The sequence below is a fragment of the Octopus sinensis genome, linkage group LG11 (assembly GCF_006345805.1).
Source record: "Octopus sinensis linkage group LG11, ASM634580v1, whole genome shotgun sequence".
Lineage (NCBI taxonomy): Eukaryota > Metazoa > Mollusca > Cephalopoda > Octopoda > Octopodidae > Octopus > Octopus sinensis.
The window spans coordinates 23684434-23699173 of NC_043007.1; the positions used below are offsets into that span (position 1 = coordinate 23684434).

At 35.5% G+C, this 14740-nt stretch overlaps 1 protein-coding gene across 4 annotated transcripts in view; it reads right to left on the bottom strand.

Annotated features, from left to right (window-relative positions):
* Positions 1 to 14740, bottom strand: part of LOC115217283 (sodium channel modifier 1-like) — a 69521-nt gene that overhangs the window by 33691 nt on the left and 21090 nt on the right. The window contains exon 1 of one of the 4 annotated variants that reach the window (XM_036507246.1): positions 6223 to 6350. The exons of 1 other annotated variant lie outside the window; for it this stretch is intronic. The gene's annotated coding sequence lies outside the window, so the exon portion shown is untranslated. Of the gene's footprint in view, positions 1 to 5364; positions 5658 to 6218; positions 6351 to 14740 lie in introns of those variants that run through there. 2 more of the 4 variants (XM_036507250.1, XM_036507247.1) reach the window with 2 other exon arrangements.

The following is a 14740-nucleotide window of genomic DNA, read 5'->3' on the forward strand; positions in this document are numbered from 1 at the left end:
TTTAAATTTAATTTGTCAAAATGTTTTCGTCGCTTTCAGACCGCGACCTGTTCACTGACAAAACTTCGTGCTGCATCTATATGTGTGTGTGTGTGTGTGTGTGCGTGTGCGTGTGTGTAATTTTCTAGATGGTGTAATTTAATTTTTCATTATTGAATTGATGAAAGGTGTTTTTTTCTAATTTATATATATATAGTCAGGAAATCATAAATCCGAAAGAGTAGTTATAGAGCTGTAGAGAATATAGATAGATATGGCCGGTCTATGAGGTTACCTTGGGTTTCACGTCCATAAGGTGCTCAGCATGACAGCGTTTCTTCAGACGCCAAAACCCGTTGGTCTATGGCCTCTCAAGCAAGTGGCCGCACTGTTCGTTATTGGTAGGATCAACCAAAAAAATGTACTCCAGCAAGTGAGAGATAAATATCATTTAATAAACACAATTTACAAAAGAGCTACTGATAGTTTCATACTTAGAGATCCAACAATATCCAGTAAGATATACATATCGTTAAATAACCGCAGGATTAGGTGAGCTACTTGAAGTTTCATGGTTGGATAGTACAGTTATCGGACTTGCTTTTATAACATTCAGTGTACTATGCCGCAATCATTATGCAATCTACTAATATAGACCCTGTGTTTATTAAACTCTCTCTCTCTCTCTCTCTATATATATATATATATATATATATATATATATATATATATATATATAATATATATATATATATATATATATATATATATATTGGCGTAGCTGTGTGGCAAGAAGCTTTCTTCCCAACCACATGGTTCCGGGTTCAGTCCAACTGTGTGTCAAATTCGGGCTCTTCTACTACAGCCTCGGGCTGACCAAACCTTTGTGAGTGGATTTTAGACGGACGTCTTTGTGTTTGTCCCCCAGCAACATTTGACAAAGAGATTGATGTGTTTACGTACCGTAACATAGCGGTTCAGCAAAAAGAGCCCGATAAATTACTAGGCTTAACACAAAAATAAGTACTGGAGTCGATTCGTTCGACTACAAATTCTTGAAAGTGGTACCTCAGTATGGCCACAGTCTAATAACTGAATCGAGTAATATATATAATCAATCATTCTCAAAAAAAAAATCCTCTAAAATAAAGTAGCGCAGTGTGATTCCATACACTAACCCTTTGTAGAAACTGGAAGATGAATGTTCTAATTTTGTTATACATTCAGCGGGGAGATACGAGCGTCTGAGAAGCTCCAAATATCAGTCAGTCATTAAGCCTCGTCTTGTATTTATCTTCGAGCAGGAAAGCGTACATCTCAAAGGATGACATCAGCTCTTCGTCAAGTAATTTAAGCACACTAGCTAAATACATACCCCTGGAAGGAATGCTTTATTGAATTCTCGCTCCATCGATAGACGATGACTGTTATACATTTTACTCCTTAAGCGACTAATTCTAAGATCAGCTGTCCTAGTTAATTTCAGCTGTCATCTCGAAAATATTCCACTTTAGGGGATAAAGACGATGAGCATCAATGACTAGCGTTCTTTAGCTTTATATGGCTTTCTGGGATTCTTTACTTTTATAAGGAAGTTTAAAAAGTATTTATGAACCAACCTCCTGAACTCTCTCTCATATATATATATATATATATATATATATCCAAATCCAGAGAGTTTGAAGGAACCGATATCGAAAGAGAATTAATCATTTGATGTGAAACGTTGTAAGTTGGTCACCACAGATAATCCAGTAAAGCTTAGCAGATCTGGAGTGTTTGGCAGGATCGATGAACTATGGGTCTTCACATAAATCAAATCACCACGAGGTGGGGAGCACCACACAAACCAGCTTAAGATTTTGAGATTGCTGATACCTCAACATGGTTTCAATAGTAATTACAGATGAATACTAATTTATCTAAAACAGTGGATTTCAAACATGCTGGACTGCCGCCCCCTTGACATACAAGCCACATTTCTAGCGCCCCCCACCTTAACTAACCATCACAAACATAGACCTCTTTCTGAAGCAAATTCAAAGCAACTGTATTTCACAAATAAACCTTAATCTAATGAACCCTTTATTTTGTTGTTTTTACATGAATTGCTACCCCAGTGTCGCCCCACTTTTCTTCAACGCCCCCCTGGAACTCTTCACCGCCCCCAGGGGGGGGGACAATACCGCCCACTTCAGGAACCACTGATCTAAAAACGTTATCGATAAATTCTATGACACTATGCTTAGATTTTTAAAAAATGTGAAAGTTAATTAAAAAATATATTAGTTATTTTTATGTATGGCTCTTCGAGTTCGCTTAAGTTCACGCAAGTCTCTGATGACCCAACTCAACCAGTGGGCCCAACGATGTGTTCAGCTTTCGCAATAAAAGATTGAGAACCAACATAAGCGAGAAAAGGATATATCTTGAACTCAAACAAAACATGGATCGAGACGATTCGCTTTTACTACTGAGCAGTTGACATTATTTCGCTGTGACTGTCCCGCACCTAAGGAAAAGTCCGAAACTGGTTGCTTCTCAGACAACAGTCAAGTACCAATGATCCACTATGGTGAACGATTAGTCTTTTTCGGAACCAGATATACACCTTAAGGCGGCGAACTGGCAGACACGTTAGCGCGTCGGGCGAAATGCTTAGTGGTATTTCGTCTGTCGTTACATTCTGTGTTCAAATTCCGCCGAGGTCGACTTTGCCTTTCATCCTTTCGGGGTCGATAAATTAAGTACCAGTTACGCACTGGGGTCGATGTAATCAACTTAATCTCTTTGTCTGTCCTTGTTTGTCCCCTCTATGTTTAGCTCCTTGTGGGCAATAAAGAAATATATATTATTGTATTCTATAAGGTGGAGAGCTGGCAGAATTATTAACCGTCGGAGGAAAACGCTTGGTGGTATTTCTTTCAGCTCTTTACGTTCATTCCTTTCGAGTCAATAAAATAAGCCCCTTCCCCTCGAAATTTGCCAGAGATAAAGAATACGCACCCCACTCGTTTTCGGCGTAATCGGAACCTTAGCCCTAACCGCCCAAAACGGGTGGTGTGACATATTCTTTACCTTCCCCCGAAATAGCAGGCCTTGAGTCCTGCCAACGGACCGACATCCCATTCAGGAAGAATATTGCGATATCGGTCATTTGTATGCCATGGAAGCCGGATAAATGGTGTTACGAATCCGAGGGCTGAAGAAAAGAAAAATACCGTATCGCATAAGACTAACGTCAACCCGCGTAATGTTTCTCAGAAACGCATATAAGGACGCTTCAAAAAAAAAAAAAAGACGCTATTTTCTTCGCCATTAAAATATATTAAAATATTCAGAAATTTAAAATAATTCTGTCTCATGTCTCGTTTGCTCGCGTCTTTTCTCAGTAGAACGACCCACTCTCTGGCTGACACAAGTGGGAATGATTCGAACTGGCTTTCAATTACAATGTAAAGGCACAAACGAACAAATCTAGCTTTTATAAACTGGGTTCCAAATGCAGATTAGTTTACCCTCAAAGTACATTTTTGCTATAGCAACACAACCTTCGGTAACAAAAGGAAAAGAAAAACCGTTCACCAGCACATTTGTCCGCTCCAAAACCATTTATCTTATAATTTCCTTGCTAACCTTCACTGAATTCTTATTCTCCATCGCTAAACCTTTCTCAGTTTCCCTTTTAAAATACTATCCTATATATATACACACACACACAGGTCTCAGGCCAGCAGTGTTTGGGGTCTGATGATTCGCCTTATGAGCGAGAAACCTAGAATAACCCCATAAACCGGTCTACTCCACTATAACTATATATTATCACTACTACTACTACCGATTGCCCCTTCACTTTTCAATGTTTCCTACACAGGAAACAGAAAAACCGAGTTGAAATATCTAAGTTTATAAAGCATCTAATCCAGCCCGTTAGGCACAAAGATATTTTTGTTTAGGGTTTTTGTGTCGTTCAAGATCTTTAAGTACCCTAAGTCGGTTCGTCAAAAGCTCATGTTTTCTGGTTCCACGGCCTCAATTTTGAGGGCGAGCCATATTGATAATGCTGATAGCAACATCGTGACTATGTTGATGAGGAGAATAAACCAAGGCAAGATTAATAGTAACATGAGAGAGAATGTATGCAATTTGATGTGGGTACGTGAGATTGGTTAGTGTGCCAGTACTTATAAGAATGTGTGTGTGTGAGAGTAAGCGTATGAGTGAGCAGAAAGCATGTTAAGAAGTTCTGATTGACTGCAGTCTTGTGAGATCCGTGTGCGTGTGTGCCTATACCCACGTTAGTATATGCTGTGTGTGTGAGTGTTTAGTAGGTTCGGCTGCCAGTGTATCAATGGGTATGTAGTGTTTAGAGGGTGGGGCAACTGGTTGTGTTCTTCATACTGTTATTCTGGCTAATGATTTCATATTATTAAACGAATGCAAATTGATTGTCGCCGGGGATAAGCGCTCAAACGAGAAGAAAAACATTTCGTGAATCTAAAACACTGTTCGTAATTTTTAATACGTTGCTAGAAACAGTAGCCAAATCTCCTTATATCACACGGTATAATTTGAAAAGCGTTTGGCTAATGTAGTAGTGGGGTCCTTAAAAAAAAAACAAGACAGTTATATATAGAAAGCTTTCTGCCCGATCAGAACTTAAAAGAGCATACACATGTAAAGTACACAAACGGATCATAGCCATTTCCTGTAAGCTGAAGTATTTGTATTTAAAATAAAATTAAAGATTCAGTTTTTAAATACTCCTTATTCATTTGAATTAGCAGCATGGCAAATATATTCTCGTTTAACCCCCTTTTTTTTATCTTTGGATTTCCAATTATACGATTGCCCAATGTGGGGCAGTACCCTACCCTAGTTGCGTCATAGATAATGCATGTTCGCGCGCGGGGAGTGCTTCTCTTTTTGTGGGGCGTCATGGAAAAAAACGTGTACAAAGAAAAGATAAACTGGTTTCATTTTCATAGTCACACACATATACATATTATTCACAACAAAGGTGTATCCTTAAAGTCCTGTACTTTACATGTGACGCAAACTTAAGCTCTCTCTCTCTATATATATATATATATATATATGTGTGTGTGTGTCTGTGTGTGTGCGTGTATTATAGAGATAGCATGAGGTTTAAAATAAAATTGATTAGAAGTTGGAATGGAAATTAGAAAAGGATTTACAACAGTTCAGGAAGGAAGGGAGATTAATAACATGCTTTCACTAGGCTAATAAGAATAAAGGGTGGAAAAAGCTAACATAATTATAAACCAATGGAAAATATTATCGGCATTTGACCTGGAAAACAGCTGACAAATCTAGTTTATTTTTTAAAAAAATAGATTTGTGTCAAACGAACTGAAATATTACCTGTAATTGATAAATTTGACGAAACGAATCCGGATTGCATCAAAATTGTTCGTGTTGATTTCAGTACATTTTGGTAGGAAATAGTGAATTTTAAAAAATTCGTAATTAAAAACAATTATTATAATTATAAAAATTAAAATATATACTTCAATATAAAAGTAAAAGTAATAATATATTATTGCGAAGATTAATTGATCTTAAAACTATTAATGAACTGAGTGACTTCCCTTAGTATGGAGAGTCTTAATTCCGCCTTATCAAACCGGAAGCTGTAAATTTCGTTCGTCGGCAAAATGATGTCACATACTAATAAAGTAGATTTTTTTTTAATATTTCTTGTAAGATTTCACTCAGTTTATATTTTTTAATAATTCTGTTATAATTTTTTCCGAAGCATGTAACAAAAAGTTTCCAAGTGGAAGTTGATTGAAATCATGAAATATCGTTCCGCACTAAATATGCAGTCCCTTAAAAGTACAAATTAAATTGATTTACGAAATAAATAAATAAATAAATGAATAAACAATAAAAAAATCCTAAATAAAACGAAATAAATTTATTTAGTAATAGAAAAAATTTTAAATGAGATGATAATAATAATAAGAGAGTGTGGTTTGTTTCTTTTGCGGGTTAATTATAGTCAAAGAGTGATTTTGATATATTTTCATACTAATTTCAACCTTTAGTATAAAACTTATTTATTGCATCTACCGTTTCGAAAAAAAAAGGATATTTATAAATATATTTTTATATTTTTGAATCTCATTAAATGATTTTTTTTCAACATATAGAGTAACGCAATATTTTAAAACGTCGAACGATATCAAAAAAATACTTTAAAAAAAAATAATAACCTACAAAATGAATGATTTTCAAATAATTTTCTACATCCTTTCCGACGGCGAAGTGCGTCCCGGCAATATTAAGATTGTTAGTATCCAACATCCGGGCAATGCGAATAGTCATTAACTGCTCTTGAATGCAAACAGTTACTTGTCGTTTCGACGGATGGCCAAAACGAACGTAATCGTAAACTGTGATCTACATATTTCGAGTATTACATCTGCAACTGCAACACACACACACACCCAACGTATATATGTATGTATGTGTGCGCGTGCACGTGTTTTATATCTATATATATTATATATATATATATTATATATAGATATATATATATATATATATATATGTATACATATATATATATATATATATATATATACATATATATATATATATATATATATATACATATATATATATATGATATATATATATATAAATATATACATTATTATATATATATATATAATATATATGTATACTATATATATATAAATATATATATATTATAATAATAAATATTAATATATATGTATGTATTTATATATATGTATTTATATAAATATTAATTATATGTATGTATTTATATATAGTATTTATATATAAATATCTATCTATATATATATATAATCTATGTATGTATATAATAATAATATATATATTATATATATATATATATATAATATTATATATGTATATATATATAAATATATATATTATATAGTATGCAGTATGTATATATATATCAATATATATATATATATGTATGCATGTATATATATATATATAAATATATGTGTGTATATGTATGTGTGCGTATATATATATAATAATATATAAATATATGTGTGTATATGTATGTGTGCGTATATATATATATATATATATATATATATATTATATATATATAAATAATATATACCAAGAGAGATAGAAATGTATATATATTCGTGTATTCGTCCTAAGTTTTTCCATCGTAGTAGTAAGTTATATATATATATCTCTATATCGGCATACATACAAAGGAAGAACATTCAGGTGTAGAAAAGCTACCCAACAAATACCGTCCAACCTATGCAAGCATGGAAAAATGGACGTTAAAATTTGATGATAATGATGATATATAGACGTGTGTGTGTGTGTAAGGAGTGTCTGTGTGATAAGAAGCTTGATTCTCAACCACATGGTTCCATGTTCAGTCTCACTGTGTGACACCTTGAGCAAGTATCTTCTACTATAGCCTCGAGCTGACCAAAGCCTTGTGACGATTTGGTATACGAAACTAAAAGAAGTCCGTCGTATATATATATATGTGTGTGTGTGTGTGTGTGTGTATGTATTGTGTTTGTCGTTTTTCCCCCCACCATCGCTTGACAACCGATGTTGGCGTGTTTACATCCTCATAACTTAGCAGTTTGACAAAAGAGACTGATAGAATAAGTACTAGGCAAACAAAGAATAAGTTCTGGGGTCAATTTGTTCGACTAAATGTGGTGCTTCAGCATGGCCACAGTCAAATGACTGAAACAAATAAATGAATACATATATATATATACTTATTTCTTTATTGCCCCACGGGGCTAAACACAGAGAGGACAAACAAGGACAGCTAAATGGATTAAGTCGATTATATCGACCAGTGTGTAACTGGTACTTAATAATTTAATCGACCCCGAAAGGAGAAAGCAAAGTCGACCTCGGCGGAATTGAACTCAGAACGTACGGCAGACGAAATACGGCTACGCATTTCGCCCGGCGTGTTAACGTCTCTGCCAGCTCGCCTTTATATATATATATATATATATATATATATATATATATATATATATATATATATATTATTATATATATATATATATATATATATATATTATATAGTTATATATACTAATATATATATAATATATATACTAATATATATTATATATATAATATATACTAATATATATATATATATATAATATATACTAATATATATATATATATATATACTAATATATATATATATATATATACTAATATATATATATATATATATATATATACTAATATATATATCTTGTGTGTTTGTGTATATATATATATAAAGCAGCAGAAAATTCAACAAAACCTGTTACTGTCTGATGACCGGCAACGGGAAACTCAAGGTGCCGGTGACACGTAAAAGCACCATCATCTGTTCGGGCCGTTTGCCAGCTCTATCTGACACCTGTGGCATGTGGCACTAAAAAGCACCCACTACACACACGAGTGGTTGGCGTTAGGAAGGGCATCCAGCCGTAGAAACACTTCCAGATCTGACTGGGCCTGATGGAGTGGCTGTGTGGTAAGTAGCTTGTTTTACCAACACATGGTTCCAAATTCAGTCCAGCCCACTGCGTGGCTCTTGGGCAAGTGTCTTCTGCTATAGCCTCGGCCGACCAATGCCTTGTGAGTGGATTTGGTAGACGGAAACTGAAGAAGCCTGTCGTATATATGTATTATATATAAGTTTGTGGTGTGTATATGTTTTGTGTGTCTGTGTTTGTCCCCCTAGCATTGCTTGACAACCGATGCTGGTGTGTTTACGTCCCCATCACTTAGCGGTTCGGCAAAAGAGACCGATAAAATAAGTACTGGGCTTACAAAGAATAAGTCCCGGTGGTCGATTTGCTCGACTAAAGGCGGTGCTCCAGCATGGTCGCAGTCAAATGACTGAAACAAGTAAAAGAGAAAGAGTAAAAGAGAATATATACTTGTGTGTGTGGTATATATATATATATATATATGCATATATGTATATGTATGCATGCTTGCCATTTATATACCATACTAAATGCATATACACAGTTGAAAAAGCAACTTTTTTTTTTATCCCAAAGAAAATCTTATCATAGACATGTTATATTAAAAAACACAATGCATAGCAAAGCAAGGTAAACTTCATCACAACATTGACTCGTAAGAATGGTAGATATGCTTTACTTGGGTTTTGTCAATACTGTGCACCTCTTTGTCAGTGCCTAAGATAAATTCATGTTTTATGTATAGGAAACAATGGATGATATATTCACTGATGTTACAAAAAGCTTGCTGGTTGTAAATAATTTGGTGACTGCAACTGAAACAGTATTAAATTTAAATTCCCATCTGTGCATCATAATAAATGTATAAACACCATTGAAAGGGTGTGATGCTTTGTTTTGTGCCTGAGAGAAAATCTCTCCATAAATATGATATGTTAAAAACACATTACATTGTATTGGTGGATGAACATCATCACACAGTGACCCTTGAGAATGAGACTTGTTTCACCCAATTTGAGACCCTGCAAGATTTCCACAAAGAATGTATTCTTTACTGTTTCCTATATACCAAAGAATGAATTTCATGTTAGCAAGGAGCAAACAGAATCACAGCATTGACAGGTATCTTGTAGGGTGAAATGCAACTGTCATTCTTATGAGTCACTACTGCAATGATGTTTGCCTTGCTCTGATATATACTGCATTTTTATCACAGTATGTCTATGAACCCCCTCCAAAGCCCAACCGTTCTCCTCACCGTGCTGCTGGGGGTGGCAACGGCATATGGTATCCGCTGGCTTGACACCATCAAGAGTGATACCGGAATGGACATAGCCAATCTGAAAGAAGCAGCCCAGGATAGAACTGACTGGAGGACACTGATCCATTGAGTAACCGGGAGTCGACTTCAACTGAGCGGATAGATGGAGATGGATGTCTATGAAGAGGTTCCCTTCGAGAAAAACCACAGCATCATGCTTTTCAATGGTATAAATACCTTTGGTATGATACACAAATAGCAATTTTAGTTTAATTCTGTTTCAGTTTGAAATAGTTGTCATAATTGTGGTTCCTATAACAATTTGGTTTTCTAATAGAGATTCTTAGCCTCAAGTCAACCTCTTTAAGCTCAAAGAGAGGTGGAACCAAATTTCCATCAATCAAAAAATTCTGAAAAGGAAATGGAGCTGGATCAGTTACACACTAAGGAAACATCCAAGCAGCATGGCAAGATAAGAATTAGATTGGCAGCCTGAAGGAAAGAGGAAAGTTGGATGACCTAAGAAGATCTGGAAAGGATGCATGGAGTTTGGTCTGAAATCAAGGCGGTAGCCCATGATTGTGTCCACTGGTATGAAGTGATCATGGCCCTATGCTCCTTGTGGAGTAATGTGGAGAAACTGTTTCAGATGCATTCACTGAGTTTTTTATGGAGGTGCATGGCTTAGTGGTTAAGGTGTTGAACTCATGATTGTAAGGTTGTGGTTTCGATTCCTGGATCGGGCGGTGTGTTGTGTTCTTGAGCAAAACACTTTATTTCACCTTGCTCTAGTCCACTCAGCTGGCAAAAATAAGTAATCCTGCGACGGACTGGCGTCCCATCCAGGTGGGGAATTTCTACGCCACTGAAACCGGGAAACCGGCCCTTATGAGCCTAACATGGCTTGAGAAGGAACATTTTTATTTTAACTGAGTATTTTTATGGCCAGATAGTTTTCCCTTTCAACAAGAAGTATTACAGAATTAATTACCACACAAACACTAAATCATACTGAAATGAAACCTATATATCTTAAATGAGATTTATGCTGTCAAAACATCACCTCGTATGCATTATTTGTCTGGAGTAAGAATTCATTGACAAAGTGATCATAGCATAGCTTCTGTGTTACCAAGGAAGCCAGAGTTCTAAAATGTTTCTGATTACCATGATTCATTTTGTTCTTTTCTTGCTGAGTGTCTAGAGGAAGGGATAGCATCCATAACTTTTGTAGGTCCTCAAAGACCCATAAATGGATATCTGATACTCTGCATCCAGTACACACATAGATTCATATATATATATATATATACATACATACATGTACACACATATATATATATATATATATACATATATATATATATATATATACTAATATATATATATACATATATAATATATATATATATTATACATATACATATATATATAATATATATATATATATATAGTATACGATTTCTCTTGAATGAAACAGTTCTAGTCCTGTAGAAGCTCCTTCTATATAATTAATACTACATATATATTATATATATATATACATACACACATATATATATATATTATATATATATATATATATATATATACATATACATACATACAATTATACACATATAATATATATATATATATGTTGTGTGTGTGTGGTGTTGTGTGTGTGTGTGTGTTGTGTGTGTGTGTGTGTGTGTGTGTGTATGTATGTATGTATGTATGTATGTATAGAGTTTTTGAAGTGTTGTACAGATATTGTATATTGAGAAAAGGAAGCAGTCAGAATTTTAGATAATTCTTTATTAGCGCTTTCATTCGTTTAACCGAGCTCTTCAAGACAAAAAATTACTGAGAGTGAGAGAGACCAGGGTGGTCATATTAAGCAAGGTGTAGAGAAGTTAAATTATGATGAGGGGATCAGGAAGAGATTTGCTGTTGTTGCGGACTGGCCAGTGGTTAGGGCAGCGGATTCACAGTCGGAGGATCATGGTTTCGATTCCCAGACCGGGCGTTGTGTGTGTTTATTGAGCAAAAACACCTAAAAGCTCCACGAGGCTCTGGCAGGGGGTGGTGGCGACCCCTGTTGTACTCTTTCACCACAACTTTCTCTCACTCTCTCTTCCTGTTTCTTGAGTAACGCTGTGATGGACTGGCATCCCATCCAGCTGGGGGGAACACATATGTCACAGAAACCGGGAAACCGGGCCCCGTGAACATGGCTAGGCTTGAAAAGGGCGCATAAATAAAATAAAAAAAAGAATATATTTAAAGAAAAAGAAAAAAAAGAAATTCATGGCCATCTCATATTTTATATGAGAGAGGGTGGGGTGAATCTCAAAGAGAGGCAACTCCAATGACGACAAAGAAACAGAACATGTCCTCATGGTAACATATGCAAGAAATGCATAGAAGAGAAAGTGGATACAGAAGAATGAGGGGAAAGTGGTGGGAAGATTGTAAGCACGTGGGAGGAGAGTGAGAAATGGTTATAAGCATGGTGGGTGGAAATGCTCAGGTGTATGTAAGGAATAAGTGTAATGAAATGTGAGCAGAAATGAAGATGATAAATATGAGTGGGGAACTATAAGAATGAGGGATAGATGCTGATTAGGGGTAGCACAAAGGATGGGGGGTGGATGACAACTGTACAGAGCTGGTTGTATGGTATGGTATACAGTAATAGGTTCTGCTTTGATTTATTAGAGCAGTAGGATAATTCAGTAGACAGGAGATTGATGGAGGGATGAGTAATAGTATGATGAAGGGTGGAGTTAAAGGTTGCAAATTGGGAGGAGGGGCGTGAGAGATGATACCAACGAGGGTGGGAGTGGATGAAGATAAGAATGAGGAATGGATAGCAATAAGAAGTGGATCAAGGAAAGGGATCCAACTGTAAGGGCAGGGAAAGAGACAGGGAGGAAGAAGCAGGGGTTGGAGCAGACTTGGTAGGAACTCAGTCGAGTGAATAGTGAATATACACATTATGCTTTGAGTGTCTCAGTGATAATAATATGTGAGCATAGCTGAGTGAGTCTTCTCAAGTACTGCGTGTTCCCAATCAACTTGGTCCTTTGTCATCTCTTTTGTGTTTCTCAACATCCTAAGATCAACCTTCACAAACTCAACCAATGCCTTCTTGGGTCTTCCATTTCCACAGTTTCCAACTACTGGGAGCAATCAGTACTACTTTATATAAATATCCTCATTCATATGCATCACATGTACAAAGTGAAGCAATTTTGCACACTATACAAGGTGGTATCAAAAACTCTCACTGTGCATGTAACTGTGTGCTGCCATCTGTTGGCACACAATAAAACTAGTCCGGGAACTTTTTGATACCACTTCATATCTGATTCCTCTTCTGCTGAGGTTGTTTCTGAGTAGAGCTGCTACTAGCTAGTGTTTAGATTAGTAGTTGGTAATTGATACATGCATGCAGGAGTAATCTCCTGGATAGGTTACATACTCACTAGATTGTTTATCCCAAATACTCTAAAGAAGAATTCATCCCCTGTGGCTGAGGCTTGTACAGAAATGGCAGCTTCCCACTTTCATGTAACATGAATAACTAGGTTATATATCAGTTTAGGTAGAACCTAATCAAAATATTCAAGGAATTTGGTTTTAAAATGCTCATCACCAGCAATCTAACTCCAGTCATTTTTTGGACACTACTCTAGTCCTGAGGACATTCAGATATTATATCTACAGAAAGTCTAACAAGAAGGCTGTATTTAGCAGCCAGTGTTAGTAGAAGAATCTTTAATCAATCCTCAGATAGAGACATCTTCAACACAGGACACTCTAGTATTGATATTTTAAATAAGTGGCTTTGGTGAGAAATCAGTATTTATAGATCTACCATACCTGAAGAGAGTTAGGAAGAGAAAACTGACCAAATTCACTCTTCCATCTAGATGTCTCCATTAACATTGACAAGGAGCTTCCCATAACTAATTAGGTAACACTTCCAAAGCACCATAAATATAAACTTTTTAACAAACATAATATTAAGGTGAGCTATTCTTGCTTAGACAGTATTGCATGCAATATTGCATCCTGCAACAAAAAAAATCATACACCTACATGCCTTTCATCCAAGTACCTACATACAAGCACTAAAATCAAATCACCTGTTCACTAAGATAATTCTTCTTCTCACCACACCTGTTGGTATCCCAAGGTATCATGGCTTACTACTAATGGCTTATTACTGACTTCAAGGAAAGTTTATCCAACATGTACATCCTTTCAAGTCAAGGGACAGAGAAAAGTTCACTCCACTCTCCCACTTTATATGCAAATTTGTAGATCGAGAAATCACTTCACCCAGTAAACCCAGATATTCTCAACAAAGAATTCCCTTTCTGCACAGGGTGGAGATTTGTTATCTTACTGTCTGCAAAACATAGTACATATTACAACATTCACTGATATCCATAGGGAAAGCATAGCTAAGTGGACATTAAAATAATTATATTTGTATGAACATATATATATAAGTATTTTTATACTTATATATATTATCATGGACTCTCCTGTCATTAGACAACATATGAGTGTTCAGCAATTTCTTGCCAAACAACAAACAGGTTTTACAGTTCTATATTTAAGAGATGAGGAATTTTGTATATTATTTACATTATTTACATTTGACAGATATTTGTCCTCATCTTGTTTGTTGTTAACACAACGTTTTGGCTGATATACCCTCCAGCCTTCATCAGGTGTCTTGGGGAAATTTTGAACCTGTGTTCTCATTCCTAAGGTATTCTTCGATGTTGTTATTATTAGTATTATTATTATTATTCAGGTCACTGCTTGGAATCGAACTCGGAATCTTGGGGTTAGCAGCCCGCGCTCTTAACCACTACGCCATATGCCCATGGGCATATGGTGTAGTGGTTAAGAGCAATGTACTTACTGGTACTTTAAACTCTTCGGTTGCCTATTTGTGTGAATAAAATCGTTTTCCTTAGGAATA